At 44.8% G+C, this 18,554-nt stretch overlaps 1 protein-coding gene and 1 pseudogene across 3 annotated transcripts in view; one reads left to right on the forward strand and one right to left on the reverse strand.

Annotated features, from left to right (window-relative positions):
- LOC147420223 (histone-lysine N-methyltransferase ATX5-like) overlaps nt 1–18,554 on the forward strand; it is a 139,413-nt gene that overhangs the window by 118,463 nt on the left and 2,396 nt on the right. The window lies entirely within an intron of this gene.
- On the reverse strand, nt 16,908–18,446 carry LOC147420224 (uncharacterized; annotated as a pseudogene).

Raw genomic sequence — 18,554 nt, forward strand, 5'->3', positions numbered from 1 at the left:
GCTTGAAAGAATCACTTTTCTTTTTGTTGATGTATAGCACATTGGTTCGCAGAATTTGGAAGACAATCTGCAAGTGTTCTTTGTGATCAGCCATCGTTCGACTAAAAACCAAAATATCATCCAAATATACGATCATAAACTTGTCTAAGTAAGGACCAAAGATTTCATTCATCAACGTCATGAAAGAGGCCGGGGCATTGGTTAACCCGAATGGTAAGACCAAAAATTCATAGTGACCATACTTTGTGCGAAAAGTTGTCTTGTACTCATTACCAATGCGAATGCGAATTTGGTGATACCCTGATTTTAGATCAATTTTGGAGTAGATCTTTGCACCCAATAACTGATCAAATAACTCGTCGATGCGAGGCAAGGGAAACTTGTTTTTTATTGTCAACTTATTCAAAGCACGATAGTTGATGCAAAGACGCATATATCCTTCCTTTTTCTTGACCAATAGGACAGGAGCTCCAAAGGGACTTTTGCTTGGGCGAATATGACCTTTATCCAGCAAATCTTCTAGCTGCCAGATTCTGAGTATGAAACTCAATAAGGGGCTCGAATTGGTGAAGGTTGGCCGGGAATCAAATCTATGGGATGATCCACACGACGCCGAGGCAAAGTTGTTGGTAGCTCGTCGAGAAATAAGTCTAGATGGGGTTGAAAGAAGGGTTGTCGCAAATAAGCAAGTTTTGACGAGTATTTATATTTTTCTTCACATGACTCGTTTACACTGGGTTTGACATCTCACAACATGATTAAGGCAGTAGCACAATCACGTTTCCGAACCAGGCGTTTTGACTTGTAAAGAAGAGACCAATCAATCTTCTTGGAACACTCATACCACCTGTGCATAATCTAGGACGGTTAGAGTGGGAAGTTGAAGGAGCCAATGAAGAGGCTTGCCTCTTAGAAGAAGTATCCTGCCGAAAGTCACGGCTATCATTCCTTCTATGATTGGGATGATTGTGTCGTCTATTCTGAGTATTTGCAGAAGATGAGGCTCGAGAAGTGACTGCTTATCCAGAAGATTGTAGTCGGAAGGAGTTTTATCCAGCAAAGTATTGTCTCGAAGATTGAGATCCTGAGAAAGAACGTTGGTTTTGGCCACCTTGTCCTCGACGATTACGTTGTGAAGAGCTGACATAATTGAAAGATCGGCCGCCAGAAAGGAAACTTCTGTATGGGCGCCGATTATCGCCAAGACGCACGACATAAGCGATTGCAGCATCCAATGTGGCAAGGTTAAATTTGTGGACATCATCTCGCAGGGAAGGCTCAAGTCCATCAACAAAACTATGTAGTTTGTCGAAGGGGCTGAGGGTTTGTATCTTAAGAGTTAGTTTTTAAAATTCCGAGATATACGCGGCCAAGGAACCAGTTTGGCTCAGGCGGCAGAAGGAAAACCGGGCGTGAAAATCTGCGTTTTGCAGGCTCAAAAGCCTTGCAAAGGACGCACCGGAATTTTTCCCATGTAGAGGTGATCTTTCCATCTTAACTCGTCGATGCTACCAAAGGAATGCAGTATCCTTTAGCAGGAAACTCGCCAAAGCAACCTTTTTACTTTCAATGAGATCTGTGTTTGCGAAATAAACATCCATCTTGAAAAGCCAATGATCAAGCACGCACCGGAATTTTTCCCAATAGCGGTGATCTTTCCATCTTTAACTCGTCGATGCTACCAAAGGAATGCGGTATCCTTTAGCAGGGAACTCGCCAAAGCAACCTTTTTACTTTCAATGAGATCTGTGTTTGCGAAATAAACATCCATCTTGAAAATCCAATGATCAAGCACGCGCTTATCGCGGTGACCGTTGTATGGCTCGAGCAACTTTGCATTAATTTTCTTTTTCTATGCTGTGTTTATTATTTTAAAAAGATATTTTAATTCTGGATTTTCTACCTCTGGTTCCGAAGGCTTGACTTGCTCAGGAGATGACTCTGCTACAGAGGAAACCGAATGTGTAGCTGGCTGGGTCGGCCTCCTGGAGGACGGATATTTGTTCTCTAAGGATGGCTATCTGATCGTCGATTGGAACAGGAGCACTTCTTGTCTCTGACATTCCGACAACTCAGAGGTAATATCTTGGAGAGACTAAAGAAGTGTGGTGGCCGTAAAAAGGGGAATCTGTTGTTGATGCTGCGTCGAACTCCTCCAGGAAATTTGCTCCAAGGTCGAAATCTTCTATATCTTCCACCTTGTTGATAGGAAGTGTATCGTCTAGGGTCGAAGGTGTATAATCCGGAAGCTGCAGCTCGTTGTGCATCCGAACTAGAGGCTGATGTGAGATGATATCGTTTACTGTATCGACTAGACACTATGCAGAGAATAGGCCAAGTGAGGGTACCGCCCCAGAATGTGCTCGAAATGTGGCAAATGAAGAGGTTCGCACGTAACAAATATGTGTCACACCACCCAAACCTGGAATCGAGAGGCGTGGCGATATGTGACATACACCAGATAGTTCTGAGGCAAAACTGCTGCCTATAGTGCAGGAACAAGAGCAGGTGCGGCGCCGAAACAGGTTCTGGAACAGGTATCTCTTCTGGAACAGGTGCGGGTTCTAGAGTTGGGGAATCCGTATTTATGATCACTTCCAGTTCTTGTGCGGGTTCCGGTTTCGGCTCCGGGGTATCGGAAATGATGATGATTTCGGGTGCTGGGAGAGTGTACGCTGGTAAGACCGCTTCGGGAATCTCGTCTATGTACGAGATGTAACGAAAATCTGCCCACTGGTGCTCGTCGGCCATAGCAAGAGGGTATACTGCACGGGAAGTGGACAGGAGACGACCCAAATGGCCAGCGCTAATGCTGCGTGAGAGGGAAGAGTATAGAAATGGCCAGCGCTGCATCTGCAACTTACGTAACATTTGCTGGGTTTTCTTTTTTTTGTTTTTTTGTGAAGGGGTACCCGCCTTGAAACTTCCACACTTTGGGTTAAATTGGTCCGGCCATATTTAAAGTGGCTAGCCAATTTAACAATGGCTTAATAGGTCGATCCCTAGCGTAAAAAAACCAAATCACTGGCTGCGTAATCATAAGGCTGCGACCCTTCATCAGCAAGAGGTGAGCGCATGATGCTATGCCAGGCTAGAGGTGAGCGCTCGAGGTGCAACCCTTCGGAGAGGTGCATGCCAGGATTGGCACCATTCATGAAGAGGTGTTCTCCTGTGAAGTGTCCAGAGATTCGAAAGGGTGCCAGCCGATGAAGAGGTGCTACCCTTTGACGCGAAGAGACACCACTCGATGAAGAGGCATACGTCGAGAATTTCAGTAGGTATGCTGCATACACGCATCTCCTTCTCTTTATTTATTTATGTATTTAGAATAGAGGGTTTCGGATTACCTCATACTTGGCCGTGTATATTCCATCTTCTGCTGCTTCCATGCAACTCCAGGAGAGGGTAGAGTGTAGCAGCAAAGGTGAGAGGCTCACAACCTTCATTTTTTTTTTTGCTTTGATACCACTGTAAGGATTCTAGGTATTAATCCTTAATTAAGTACTTAAACTCATGATTAAGACTTAAGAAACTTGAACGGAACTCAGAAACAAGACTGAGAGAACTCTGTGTTTGATTGATTGAAAGTGTGATACAAGGGCTCCTTATATAGGAGACGAACAGGTACATATGAAAAGGTATGACCCTTCACGAAGAGACACGTCCTTTAGGCGAATAGACATGTCTTTAGGTGAATGGACACATCCATTCGATGAAGAGCCGCAACCATTGGTCGAAGGGGCATGACTAGTCGTCGAAGGAGTGTGGCTATTGGCGAAGAGGTATGAATTTTGAGTGAAGGGTTGTGACCATTTGAGAACAGGAGTCCTCCCAGGTTAGTCAAACTTCGCATCTGTATTTGTAATGAATCAAGAAGAGTGTAACAAGTCACAATCGTGACACAATGAAGTACTCTTTGTCACACTTTAATGTTGTAACCACCCCCTATAAATCCCATTTTACCTATGGATATGCTCTTTGGCGAGAGCTTAGAACCTTGGCCCCAAACCTCACCACATACCTGTGTTTCTCTTCATCTTCTTGTCCTATTGCCCATTCAATCCCTGTTGGACTAGTGTCCACTGTCACAATCACCGGTCTTCCACACTCATAGTCAATCTTCCACAAAGTTAGTAAAGAGAGCAGCAATTGCTTCAACTTTCTCATAGCTTTTACATGTACAACATTCCATTGAAACCTTTGGTTCTTCCTTATTATCAATTGATAAAGAGGATCTACAACATGTGTATAATGTGGAATCCATATGAGATAGAAGACACATGCGCCTAGAAACCTTTTCACCTAGTGATATTTACGCATAATTCCTTCATCCTCTGTATTGTATCCACTTTAGTTGGACAAGGTCGGCGGCCATGAGGATTACAAAGATGTCTCACTATCAATATTTCTTCAACCCCAAACGTTGACTTTTGCCCAGATAATATAAGGTTCACTTTTTCCAGCCTTGTTAAAATTTTGTCACAATCATTGATGTGGTTTGCCACATATTTACGGCACCCCCTCAAATCCAGAGCCTCATTTTTTTTAGCTAAGTCGCATCCTTTGATTGGCAGGTCATCAAGAAAAGGCATTGTAATTTGAGGTATGAAGTCACGTAGGACTTTGTCCATACCATTCATCATGTGCGCAACCGAGTTGGTTTGCTCCCTGCGGCGGTAAGGTGCACATCCTTACCAAACCCAAGGGTGTTCTCATGGTAGTCAAGTCCCTGCTCTCCATTGCTAGTTGGAATTGATCATACTCTGAGTACAAATCCCCCATAGAATATATTGCCATTCTTGCAAATGCTTCTGCAAACTCATCTACAATTGGCCCTGTATCCATATTCCTGATTGTGACTTTGTTGACAGGTTGCATATACTGAATGAACAAAGGCCTGGGTAGATGAGGCCACTCTAGAAAAGGAAGGAGTGGCAGTATACCAAGGCACTTTTAGAGACCCACAAGGCCCATTTTTCTTTGGTACAGTGAACCATCTGCTCGAGTAGGGGACACATGAAGGTTCCAAAATCACCATCTTTATCTTTTAATTGAGTAAATCTATAAGCTTTGGCAAGAGTGCTTTTGGCACTGGAATTGGTCGTAGATTCCAAGGCACATGAGATACAGTGAATATTAGCATTGGTTCGATTATAGATGGATCCACACACCCTATCTCATGCGGATCAAATGCAAAAGCTTTTCCATGTTTGGAGAGTGTGTGTTCAAAGCATTTTCTTTCAATCTCTGTCAAGGAGTCATTGCTTCCAACTTTTAACATCTTCAATGACTCTTGCGTAAACTTGTGTCCAATTCTTTTTGGATCTCGGAGACTAGGTTGCAAAGAAGCCTGATCCATCTTTTCCTTGCAATCCATAGGCAAAGGCAATGCCACTGGTTTCACCTTCTTTGCTATAGTCTTGTACTTTGTCTCCACTTGCACTTCTAGATCTTTTTGCACATTGAAGCACTCCTCATCTTTGAAAGACTCAATGATCCTATACATGTCCATAGAAGCTACTTTTACCAGGTCATTTCCTTGTTGAAAACTAGAACCTGTTATAGCATTGAGATCGCCCATAGTATATACAAAAGAAACCTCTTCAAAAACACGTGAAATGTACTCGTCTTCATCTAGCAAATCATGGTTTTGTATTTTCTTTGTACACTATTTACATATTGTTTTTGTCCTTTCTTTAAATCTCCAAGCATTGTAAAAGATACTGATCCATCCTTTGCTACTAGGACACCTGTAGAAAAAGCTTAGTCTCCCTTCGGATCAGGCGAGAATCTTTTTCTTCCTGTACCAGTGCACTCCCGCTTTTCAATGGTACTCGGCCAAAACCCCTCATCTCCCTTTGATCTCGAAACTCCTTACTTGGTTTTGGTAGAGAATGGTTCCTTAAGCTGTCACGATTTCTCTCATGGTCAACGCAAACTGTTAAGAATTGAACAGCTCGTTTTCCATCTTTGCTTTTGACCTTGGCATAGGTAGATCCATCATCCAATACTTTTGTCTCCATTCGCACCGCAGTGATGTATGGTTGTCCAAGATTAGAAGATAGCTTGACATCTCTTGAACGAAGAAATTTTGCTCACCTTCCACATCCCCTATGGTTACATTAACATTTGGACAAGCACCATAGAGATCCCCGGATGAGTTGTTTGTAGCCCTAATCATCCACCCACGGTCAATATCAATTGGCCACTTTCCCTTCATATAGAGACTCTTGGACATGAGGTTAATCTCCGAACCATGGTCTATCAAGGCCACATAAGGCTCCTTAAGGTCTTCCACCTTAACCAAGGTTTCCGTTGTAGCCCTTGCTCAATGGTTTTTAGAATAGTGGCTCTTATGAGTGGCTTCGTCTTCATCTTCATCTTCAAATTTAACATGCCTATTTCTGCCGCCCAAAGACTGGTAGCAACTTACAACATTCTCATCTTCATCTCTTTATTGTACTTGTATCACATGTGTCTTTGAAGCACTCTCTTCAGCCTTTGATTGGATAGACTCTGTTAAAGCTTGTCGCTTTCTTCTTATGATATCAATGATTTCCTCGTGGAAATCTCTCTTTTCAATGCCAAGGACTTCTCCCAATGTAAACTCCACCTTGCTATTTAAGATCCTTTCCTCTAAAACTTTCTTTAAATCTATGGCAGCTTCAATATCTGATTGTAGCTTGTATAATGGGCTTTTTCCTTATCTTGCTTTTCCTTTGATGCAACATCTCTCATTGGTACTTCTTGTGATGGAGGCTACCTTGCCATGGGATCTTGAGAGGGACCTATATCTTTTCTTCGTCCACCTTTAGTAGCCCTCTTTGAGGGACCTTCATCCCCATTTTCTCTCCTGCGTTTTTCTTCAACAAGTCCCTTGTTGCCTTGACACTTTGCAATGTAGGCATGCACTGACAAGGCATCTACAGGTTCATTCCACCCGATCTCAAGATGGATAAAAATCTTCTGCTTCATGTAAGACTTTTTAAGTCAATTTTCCCTTCATAGCTAACTCCATCGCAGATGGCCAAACATCTTCACCATCCTCACTCAGGTCTTCAATAGATTTTGACCCTTTGAGCATGACTTGACCAGCCTTTAAGCCAAATGTTGTTGCTTTAACCATTGAGATAGCACGACCGGTTGCCATGTCTTCAACTAGCTTTTTCATCCCTCCTTTGCCAAAGTTGGTCGCCAAGGGCTTCCCTGTTTCACTATGATGTATCTTTCTTTCTTTGAAGAAGACAAGATCTTTATCCAAGGCATCTTTGAAGCTTTCACAGTCCCTTCTTGGATGGTCTGGGCTGTCACACCATATGCACCTATTTACAAACCCCTCTCTGTTTTGAGGTCCTTTGACTTGATGATTGTCCAGATGTTTGCCCCTTTTCTTCAACCCTTGCTAGCTTTAATTTCGGCTCGCGTATGCCCTTCACAAGTTCTTCAAGCATAGATCCATCATCCTTAGAAGCTACAATAGCAGGTTTTGGCTGCTTCTCAGTAATAGCAGAAATTGGAGCACCATTGTTCACCACCATCTTGTCTCTTTTACGTGGTTTTTTTTGCCAACAGGAAGACTGCATCTTGTACATCATTTCACCTTGTCTTCAACCCTTGCTCTGTATCTTTGTCTTCCAAGAGAATCTCTAACTTTTCTTCGATTTCTTTGCCCGCTACTTCTAGGAAAAGTTCTACCTTCTCCCTATCCAAGGAAGCTTGTTCAGTTTGTGATAGTTGAGCATAACGTCGCTCAAACTCTCTGAGAAGCTCTGTAGCAGAAATCCCTTCTTTAGGTTTGCAACCCAATCTAAGAAAGTTCTTTTGGTCATCCTCTCAAAGTCCTCCATAAAATAGTCTTCTTTTAGAGCAAGCTTGAATTCATCCCAATTTCTTCCATGAGCATGTTGAATTGCCCTAATACGGTCTTTGATCTATGGGACACAAACTAGCTCAAAACTTCGGACCTTGTCTTCCTCACACACTCGGCTCAACTCCATTTCCTTCATATAATCTCGTAGATACTTTGTGATTTCCTTGCCATCAAACTGGTCAATTCTCTTCACAATGGACTGTAGTGCTTTTGTGGTGAAATCTTGGTTCTTTACGCTGCTTCTTATTGCTGCATATACATGGCAAATGCTTGAAACATTTGCATGACTGCAGGATCAAAGTGCATTCCATGTGTCTCTGGATTTTCATCCATGGCTAACAAAGTGTGTAGATCAATTCACAAACTCCCACCCCAACAACTTCGCATCGGGTTTCCCAGAAATGTCGGAATGTGTGCAATCTAACTGGGAAGGTGCAAAACCTCTGGCTGTGAGAGTTTGTAATGAGAGTCACAAACACTTTGTGAAAAAGTGTTTGTGGAGAATCACCAACCCTCTTTCTAAAGATGAAACAAAAACTAAGAGCGTTCGTGACAAGACAGTCACAATGCCATAAACTGCTGACGTGTCAAAGCACTGAAGAATGGGGCCAACTTACAGATGCCGGCCAAGGGGCCTAAACCTTAAGAAGAACAAATAACAGAAGAAGTCCTACCAACTTATGGGGACCCCGTCCGATGGGGCCCCAAGTGACATAAAGGATTAAAATAAAGCAAGACCCACACACACACAAAGAATTACGTAGTAGCTAATGACGTGGCAGCTGTACGGAAATTCCAGAAATTGCGCTGACATGATATTGTGGCAGACTGTACGGATTTCCGTGTTTTGCGCTGACTGCTGTACGGAATTCCGTGATTTACGCTGACAGCTTTTTGGCATTCTTTTGGACCATAAGCTTTTGAGTTTAAAGGCTTTTCATGTAAACTGCTTTTCATAGGCCAAGGGCCTTTAAATATGTGCTAAGGGCTCATTCTCTGTCATGCTTCCTGGAGAAGGTGCAGAGTCTCGAGTACCGGCTAGTACAGTGTTGATGCAATATAAAGAAATGCCAAAAGGGGTGCCAAGGTTTGGGGCCAATACTCTCTAGGGTGGAATTCCGCCACTCCTTGTCGCGTGTCGTCTCTCTCTCTCAGTTCAGTTGTTATTGAAGTGCTAAAAGTCTGTTCAGTCTGTTCTTTTCATTGGCACGTGGCGCCCGTCTTGTGACAGTGGTATCAAAGCATCAGGCATATGCTTTTCTGAAAGCATACCGGTCCTACAAAAGAGCAGACAGAGCTACTGGAATTTTATTTGAGGTATCTTCGGCCTCCGACCTCGGACTTATTAGCAACTCCCACCCTTACTTCATCGCGCATCGGGCGTGCTCCCGTCTTCATCGCTCTGTCTTACAGGGCATAAGCCATAAAGAACCCAAGACTTGGAATTCATGGATTCAGCTAAATATTTGCAATTTTTGCTCAACGAACTTCACGACATTCTTTCGCGGCATCCTCAGCTAAATCTTCCGATGCTGCAAAGTTTTCAACAATTTTTTGAACTACATGTTACCCCCTCTAATGCCCCAGGTGGTACCTCCTCCTCCGGCATCAAAAAGTACGAGAGCTTCCAACCGGCAACCTTCTCAACTGTCTGGGAGTTTTCAAGAATATGGTGCAGCCATCTGACCCTGATCCAGTGCAACCGCCTTTGCCACCGCCATTGCCCCCACCTCCACCACCACCACCGCCACTAGGCTACAATGGTTGGAGCCCATATGGATACCCTTATTATCCATACCCGGGATATGCGCCTAACCAACCCAAAGATTTCAAAGATGGCAGCACGACAGTCAAATTTTTCACTTTTTTTGGGGTGAAAGATCGCAAGAAAGCATTGCAGTTCCTACAGCAATTTGACAACATCTATGCTTTAGGGAACTATACAGAAGAATCCAGGATTTCTCGAGCAGCGGGATTTCTTAAAGATAATGCTATGCAATGGTGGAGTTGAATCGTGACTCAACCGCATGCTCCAAGGACCTAGCAAGCTTTCAAGACAGTTTTTGCACGTAGTTACATAACTTCTATGTTTGAAGTCCGGATTTTGGCCGAGTGGGGCTACTTGAAAATGCTTGCCACCGAAACCATGGACCAAAGATTTCTCGACGTGTACCCTCCAGTGTCCTTCTTTAGATCTGTTCCCTTGGAGGCCTAGTGCGAGCGATACACCATTGGACTACCATCACCATTGTAGGAATATTGTCTATCCAATAAAGTCTCCACCATGCAAGAACTTATGGACCATGCCGTAGTCGGCTACAAATTGATGAAGGGAAAGCTGGAGTTTACCACAGAAGAATCTTCGGCCACTAACCACAACTCTCGCCAGCAAAGAACAAATTCTCAAGAGTCTCATGAAAGTCAATCACAAAGGCCTCGTTTGACACCTCAACAACGAGACACCTTACTACAAGAAGGCCGATGTTTTGGATGCTCTCAAACAGGACATAACTATTTTGGTTGTCCCCAACGCACTGACAGACCCACGGAGCCGACTCTCGCGTCGACGGTTGACAGAAACCCAGGACCATCTCCAACGATTTAAACCGGCTATTTAGTACCTGACATCTATGGCATACATCTTGAAAGTACAAATGAATTGTGTCGAGCATATGGCAAAGTCAATGGCTTCAAAGCCCTTATTTTCTTTGACCCCGGAGCTACAGAGAACTTCATCCATCTAGGATTCGTAAAGCAGATGCACTTTGATTATGATGCAGAGGGTGGAGAAATTAAAGTTGAGCTAGCCACGGGGCAAACTCAGAAAGTGGTACTGCTCATTGGTGCTCTTCCAGTGCCTATTCAAGATTATCATGGAAAAGTTGATTTCCACATCATGAAGTTGGGCAATTGTGACGTTCTATTAGGCAAAAAGATAAAATGTTGCTGTCATTTCATCTCTTCGATACATATTCAAACAATACACACATGAGAGATCACATGTAACAAGTTCATTTTAGGAATTTTCATTTCAATGTACATCTATTCATAAAGTCATTCAACAAAGTATTGTCAACCTGTCAATATCCCTAAGATCTCATGGAGAAATTAGTGACTTTATTCCATTCTAGGCAACCTGAGTGAAGTGGCTCCCCTCTTCTACAGCATGTACCGCCCAGATTCACCTACTGATTCATCATGCAATTTCGGAGTAGTTGGTTCTAAATCAAAAGCCTCAAGGTAAAGCTCTTATAACCGAGGAGAATCTGCTAAGTCCTCCTCCTTCATTCACTTTGCATCAAGAGCCGGATAGTTCTTGAACTTCACCAAATGTCGGTGGACCAGCTTACCCTTCGCTTTCCTTTCCTTGTGTGCTGGGAGCTGTCTTGAAACAAGAATCTCTTCCGTCTCTTCCAATTCTGGTTGCTTGTTTGGCTCCCTGTCCTCTGGCACTTCCCGTTTGAAAGGTCTCAATAGACTCATATGAAATGCATTATGAATCTTCTAAGTATCAAGCAACTTCAGTCGACGGGATATATTGCTGAGCTTTTCTTGTATCTGGAAGGGCCCATAGTATTGCATACTAAGCTTTGGCAAAAGCCTCTCCTTACCCTTTCTGTTGTGTAGGTGTGCTTTCTCAAACCAAAGAAGCACCCAATCATTCTCCTTCAACTACAGGTGGCGTGTCTGCTGCCTGCATATACCGTGCTTGAGACTTCTGCAAAGCCTCTTTTACCTTCACAAAAGCAATATCTAGATCCTATGTGTACGGATATGCTTCAAAAATCTTGTCCTTGGTGTTCAAATAGAGGTGGATGGGCATCCTTGAAGCTTAAAAAAAGTGTCAAACCGTACCGCTTGACCCCATCCTTGAACTCTTTTTGGTCTTCTTTTTTCTTTTTTGAAGTAGACGTATTGAGTCAGTCTCATAAGTCAGTCCTGAAGGCGTGGGAATCACTATTTGAACTGTCTAAAGAAGACGATGTGTCCTCTGAATTGCTAGAATGCTTTCTCCGCTTCTTCCACCTCTTTTCCTCCTTACTGGAGTCAAAGGAAGAGGAACGCCTAGGTAGCCAGGGTATTCCTCTGATTTGTGAGAATGCTTTGTGTTTTTATCAAGTGATTGACTTTTTGTTCAAGAGTGTTGTCAAACTCTTCTTGCAAGTACAATTTTTTCTTTTTGCACCCTGTTTTGCTTTAATCTTCATGGCCGACTTGAGAGGTGAGTGGGCGGTGTCTCGCCATCGAGAGTGAACCTCGTCAAGGGGATGATTCTTTAGATACTTTATGTATTTCGGGTCCTTGGAGTATGTGATCATTCGTTTGGCACACATGTCAACCTACGATTGACATTTGATACTCCGTTCTGTCAAGGTCTTCGGCTGGAAACTTGCCCCGGTCTTCTCCCGTTTCCTCGGAAGGAGGTTTGCTCCCGTTAGAATCTCCGTTGGTGCCCTTTGTTCCCTCGTTGGATTGGAGTGCTCTCCATCTTTCCGGGGTCAGGTCGTCGGTGGAACACTTTCCTTCTTGTCCGATTGACTGCTAGAACCCATGTGTGCTGCAAAAAAGGGTTGTATCCTTCGTAGAGAGGAAGAACCATCGAGGCTCTGATACCATTGTAATTAGACACTCAAGCGAGAAATCAAAAACTGGAACAACAGAACTTGAAATAGATAGAGAGAGAACAGGAGAGTCCACAGGAAGGGGTGGAGTTCCACCTCCAAATGCATTGGCCCCAAAATCTGGCGACTTCTTACTTTATTGCTACATAAAGGTACAATAGCCGGGAGGGCTCGCACTCTGCTTCTGCAACTAGAATGCCAGACTGAGTCCCCGAAGGCCGTTTTTTAAGGGCCTTGGCCCAAAAGCATACAACATGAAAAGCTACTGTTCCAAAAGCTCTGAGGCTCAGGTCTGGTTCCCAAAGCTAGCTCCACGACGTCCATATAATTGGTACGCATGTCACATTAGCAGCCTGCCCATACGCATGCCACGGCATCATCCCTTTGCGATTTGCAGGCCAGCATACGGAATTGCCACGTCATTAGGCCCCTCGGTCGTTGAGTCTCAAGTTGTCAAAGGTTAGGGTTTTTAAATCCCTAACCCCTATGTGCCTTTCCATATTACTAACTTGTTACACATATCCTCTGGTGAGCCTACCCGTAGCCACCTTTGCCATGGTGAAGCGCCCCGGGTGGGCTGGCAAAGGTGACTCCTCGGTATACATAAGACCACCACTATATATAAATATCACCACCACCTCTACCTGTCTGCCTGCAGCCATAAAGACTGCCGCACTCCTTGAGTGACCTTGGGGTATGAAAGATCATGGCTGTTTTTCTCAAGGTTCATTGTCAGCCGTCCCTATGTACAAAAGTCGTCAAGAGCCTCGAGGTGTCACTGGAAACCCTCTTGTGCCTCAAAGATTAAAAAAAATATTGTTAGCTTAAAGCATAATATGTACTAGGGTACCTCCAAGATCTGCACCCTCGCCACGAGCTCGCAATATGTAATCTGAGATCTCATCAATGTAGATGCCGAAGAGGGTTGGGGAGAGTGGGCATTCTTGCATCACACCAGCGGTGCTAGTAATAGAGTCTGATAAACCTCCGGGGCATCGTATTCTCCTTGTCACCTGCTCATACAAAGGATATATAGCCTAGTTCATCTGTGAAGGTACACCCAAGCTATCAAATGCTTTGCGAAAGTCCACAAAGAAATAGTGTAGTCTCTTCTTTCGTGCTTTTGCCCCATCAATGAGGCAGCACTAAATAAAGATGTGATCCATAGTAGAGAAGGCTCGTCTGAAACGTGCTTGGCCGGGGATGTGAGCCCCTCCACCTCTACAGATGAGCTGAGCTATACCTTGAGTACTGCTCCATAGAATTTGGCCATTGGTGTGGCCAATCATGATGGCCCTGTGATTCTTTGGGGCAAGGGTGTTTCCCGACCTGTGGATAGGCACAATAGTGTGTTCAGTTCACTCCTTAGGGAAGCCTTCCACCATAGCCATGTTGAAGATGTGTGCAATCAACGGGGCTATGGTGTCAGCTATGTAAATGAGGTGCTCACTTTGTAGTTCTGTGTGGTCAACAGACGTGTGGTTCTGTAGTCGGTGAGTGGCCTGTGTTACCAAACCTACGGTGAAGAAAGTGGAGATGATAGGTTGTGGCACGAGAGAGAGAGAGAGAGAGAGAGAGAGAGAGAGAGAGAGAGAGATGAAAAATGAAATGAAATGTAATATTAACGTCTTCAAAAGGCCAAAATGACCTATGAGACCAAAAGGTTACATGTGGTGAATCTAATACCAGGTCTGGGTACAAAAAGTACAAAAAACTGAGAAGAAAATAGTGGGTAGGGGTGGGGTGAAAGCTAATACAAAGGGTGAGCTGATACAATGGATCTCTCTGACAGTCGAGGCATCATATACATATACATCAGTATCCAAAAGGCTATAGAGATTCAATGTCCTCCAAGGTAGGCACTCTGTCAGGACGGCTCCTATGTCGTGCCAGTATGGTATGGATCCTCTTTCGCAATCTGCGTCGATGTCGAGAGGGCCCCCTCATCCGTGGGCGACGGGACCGCCCCAACTCTATCGCCCGATCAAGCAATATGCCTCTGGTGCCTCTGGTGTTGTTATGCTGTGGGGGCTGCTCAAACTCCTCTGTCTGTGACTGAAAGAAATCTGTAATCTTCCGCTGTCGCTGGATCTCCCTCATTGTGCACCTCTTCAAAAGGACCTCTTTGTGTTTGCGAAACTCCAGTAAGTATAATCTGAGGCATCTCTGATCCTGGTATCTCATGACTCTAGAAAGTGGCCCAAAACCCTCTGTGAATAGACAGTGAAAACGGCCTCATATCTCATAGTATACTGGGCAGTTACATACGTAATGTAGCTCTGTCTCTGCTCTATCTAGCACACCTGACAAATTCTTGACTCAGCAGGTACTCCTCTAAATCTGCCCATCTCAATCTCTAGCTGATGTGAGGATGTGCGTATCTGACCAATAGCACATCGTATCCCGTGGGATAGATGAGTATCCATGTATCCTGGTCTTATCACAAAACCATCCTCCGTGAGTTGGAGAAGATGCTCTCTATAGAAAGTCATCTTCGTACCTAGCTCGAGAGAAGGAGAAAGTGGCCTTCTACAAGGATGGACGAATGGTTATTTTGGAAAAGCGCCCCGCATGACGGTGCGAAACCTGTGGGACCACACTCAGAGTGGCTACATGCAATTGTAATGGGTCTTTGCGCCTTGATGTAGGGCCCTTTGAGGATAGTTTCACAAGGAGAGACATCATTTTCTACTATGAGACGCATCAGGCCCGGGGCAGTCCATGCCCCATGTGAGCGGATATAGATGGGAGACAACTTGCAGACAGGAGACTCGATCAGAGCACAGAGGACGAGGTTCAGGAGGAGTGGCAGTCTTATTCAGGGAGGAGCTACAGTCTCTGATACATATAGCTCGGAGGGATGAGCATGCTAGGTACATGTGGGTGAGATTGAAGGCAGTGATAGGCAGATATCTCTACATTGCTATTTGCTATTTCCCTCCTAGTATGTCAGTATATGCATCACCTAGAGGACAGTTCCCCTTCTCTATTTTGGATGATGATATATGGGAGTTTTCCAGAGATGGCGACATTATTATCTTGGGGGATTTCAATACTAGGACTGCCCATCACCAAACAGTATTCTATGACACCTCAGAGGAGTTGATGCGGGAGCTTGATATTGCAGAAATGGGCATGTCTAGATTATCACAGGATGAGAAGCACACTGAGTGTGGTAGATACTTGATTGATATGGGGACTGCACATGGATTGGCCATTTTGAATGGCCTACAGAGATTCCCTGCAACAACAGGTGGTTTTACATGCGTTCCACATCGGCATGGCGCTAGTACAGTGAATTATGTTATGGCTCCGTCAGGGCTCATTCCTTCCTTTCAGGATTTCATGGTGGGAACTAGGTTGGTTGGGGTAGTAGTCGATCATGCTATCTTGTCTTTCGCTCTATCGTTCCAATTCAACACAGCTCCATTGGGAGAGGCCTCCACACATACTCGATATACCTTCACGAGGGAGACGGATCCCGTGTACACTGATGAGATATACAGGCAGCTATGCACTCGGGAGCCAGGACGACCACTAGATGAGCTCACCGAGATTCTGAGAGAAGACGCTCCATGATGCAGCATCAAAGGCATATCCCCATAGCCAGCCTACACACAGACAATCTGGGCGCATGCCTCAAAACAGTTGGTATGATGAGGAGTGTAGAGAGACGAGGATCAGATTACAGAGAGAGGTGCTCATGGGTACTACTACACATAGACAGTCACAGATTATCTTTCGCCGCCTAGTGCGACGAAAGAAGAGGGCTTACCTATCTCAATTAGAGCGTGATCTGTATCAGTTGTTTATGAGTCAGGACTCTAGTGAGGCATGGAGGCTTTTCAATGAGCACTCTCCACCGCCAGTCATCACTTCCACAGAGACATTGGGGGAATATGCTACATCTCTCTATACAGCATCGGGGCAGCCACCTTTGCCTGACCCTCCAAAGGCATGCCCAGAAACATGTACTTTCTTTACTGTTGAGAGGGTAAGGAAAGCCATTGACAAGATGAAGACAGGAAGAGCACAGGATCATGATGGTCTGGTAGCAGAGCACTTAAGAGAGAAGAAGAAGAAGAAGAGAAGAGAGTTTTAACGTTGTAGGAAAACTATCCCAAGAGACCTGAGAGAGAGAGAGAGAAATGAAAATGAAATGAAATGAAATGATATATTTACGTCTACAAAAGGCCAAAATGACCTATGAGACCATCACGATTACAAAATGATGCATCTGATACACTGTCTGTAGAACTGAAAAGATGAAAAAACTATGAAAGAAAAAACTAGACTGAAAGCTGTAGTGACAAGCTAGGGGGGGCATTGACTAGAGACTCTCTAGCCAGTACAACAATCCAATGATACAAAACTCATGCACATGAAGAAACTGAGGGTGAGGGAGCATCTGCACATCAGGGTCCCAAGATGTCCAGCATCGGCCGCTAGCGAATCTCATCAATGTCCTCCATAGTAAGCACTCTGACTAGGCGTCTCCCATATCGTGCTAGAATGATCCTGATCCTCTGATGAATCCTTCGTCAATGCAATGATGATCCTCACAATCCCGGGCATCTAGATCTCCCAAGCTCCATGGCCCTGTCAATCAGTATACCTCTAGTGCAGGTAGGTCCTGGAGGCTGCTCTGGATCCTGCTCCTCTGACTGGCGCGTCTCCACACGAAAGAAATCAGTGATCTCCCTCTGGGATTGTCTCCCCCTATCTGATCTCCTCAAGAGGCTCTCTCTGTGTCTGCGCAGCTCTAGCAAGAATAGCCCAAGGCATCTCTGATCCTGGTACCTCATAACTCGAGATAGTGGCCCAAAACCATCCCTAAAGAGGCAATGAAAACGACCTCGTATCTCATAGTAAACTGGGCAATGGCATATATAGTGCAGCTCTGTCTCTGGCTCCAAATGGCATAACTGACATATCTTGGCCTCTGCTGGTACTCTGCTAAACCTACCCACCTCTATCTCCAGCTGATGAGAAGATGTGCGTATCTGACCAATGGCACATCGTAAACCATATGACAGGTGTGTGTCCATGTAGCTAGGTCTAGTCACAAAACCGTCCTCTGTGAGCTGGAGAAGATGCTCCCTGTAGAAAGACATCTTCGTGTCTAGCTCATGGGTCGGCTCTATCCAAGTCCTCCTGGTATCCAGCTGAGTCACATCCTGTCTGATGAGTCTGCTAGCCTCTGTCCGAGTAAGGGACAAAGAGGGTGCATCCAGCGAATACTGGAAGGGTGGTAGCCGGTCTATGCTAAAACCATGAATCTGGAACCAAGAGGTCATCTGTGCATACCAACATGCTGTATCTCCCTGTGAAGCCAGCTGCCGAGAAGTCTCCAGTGCTAAACGTGCATACCTGTCTCTGGGGAGCTCCCAGATGCTATGTAAAACGGAGACTGATCTAGTTAGTGCCTCTACCACCAGCGGGGGGGCAGCCAGCTCTGCGCGGATAATCTCATGTGGTACTGAGGCTTTGGCTCTAATCATCCGTGAAATCATGGAAACCAGAGGTCTCTCCATGCATCTCCAACCATCAGTACTACTAGGGCGACTGCTATGAGCCACAGAAGGGCCCCATATCTGAACTCCATATAGCATGGCTGAGGTCACTAAGGTATCGAAGAGCCAAAGCTTTGTACGAGGTTCTTGAAATTGGGTCTGTGAACACATCCTCTCTAATCTCCCCAAAGTTGTATGTGCTCTTGTCAGTCTCATCTCTGCTGCTCTCCTCAAAGAAAACCCCGGGCCGGTAAAGACCACCCCCAGGTACGTGTATGCATCTGTATACTCCACTGGCTGATGGCCATAAGTAAATGCAGGAGCTGACCATCTGACCCACTGTGGTGTGGTGTTAAACACCATAACCTTAGTCTTGTTAAGGTTTACAGACATACCACTATCGTGAGCAAAATTATGTAAAGCATCCAGATGACGCTGCATCCCCTCTGGAGAATCAGAAATCAAGACAATATCATCCGCATATAACAGCAAGGAAATCCATGTGCCCGCCTACTGTGCTCCGCTTCCACCGTCCCTCTCTATGTAGTC

The sequence above is a fragment of the Adiantum capillus-veneris genome, chromosome 28 (genome assembly GCF_014529385.1).
Source record: "Adiantum capillus-veneris isolate H3 chromosome 28, ASM1452938v2, whole genome shotgun sequence".
NCBI classification, from domain to species: Eukaryota; Viridiplantae; Streptophyta; class Polypodiopsida; order Polypodiales; family Pteridaceae; genus Adiantum; species Adiantum capillus-veneris.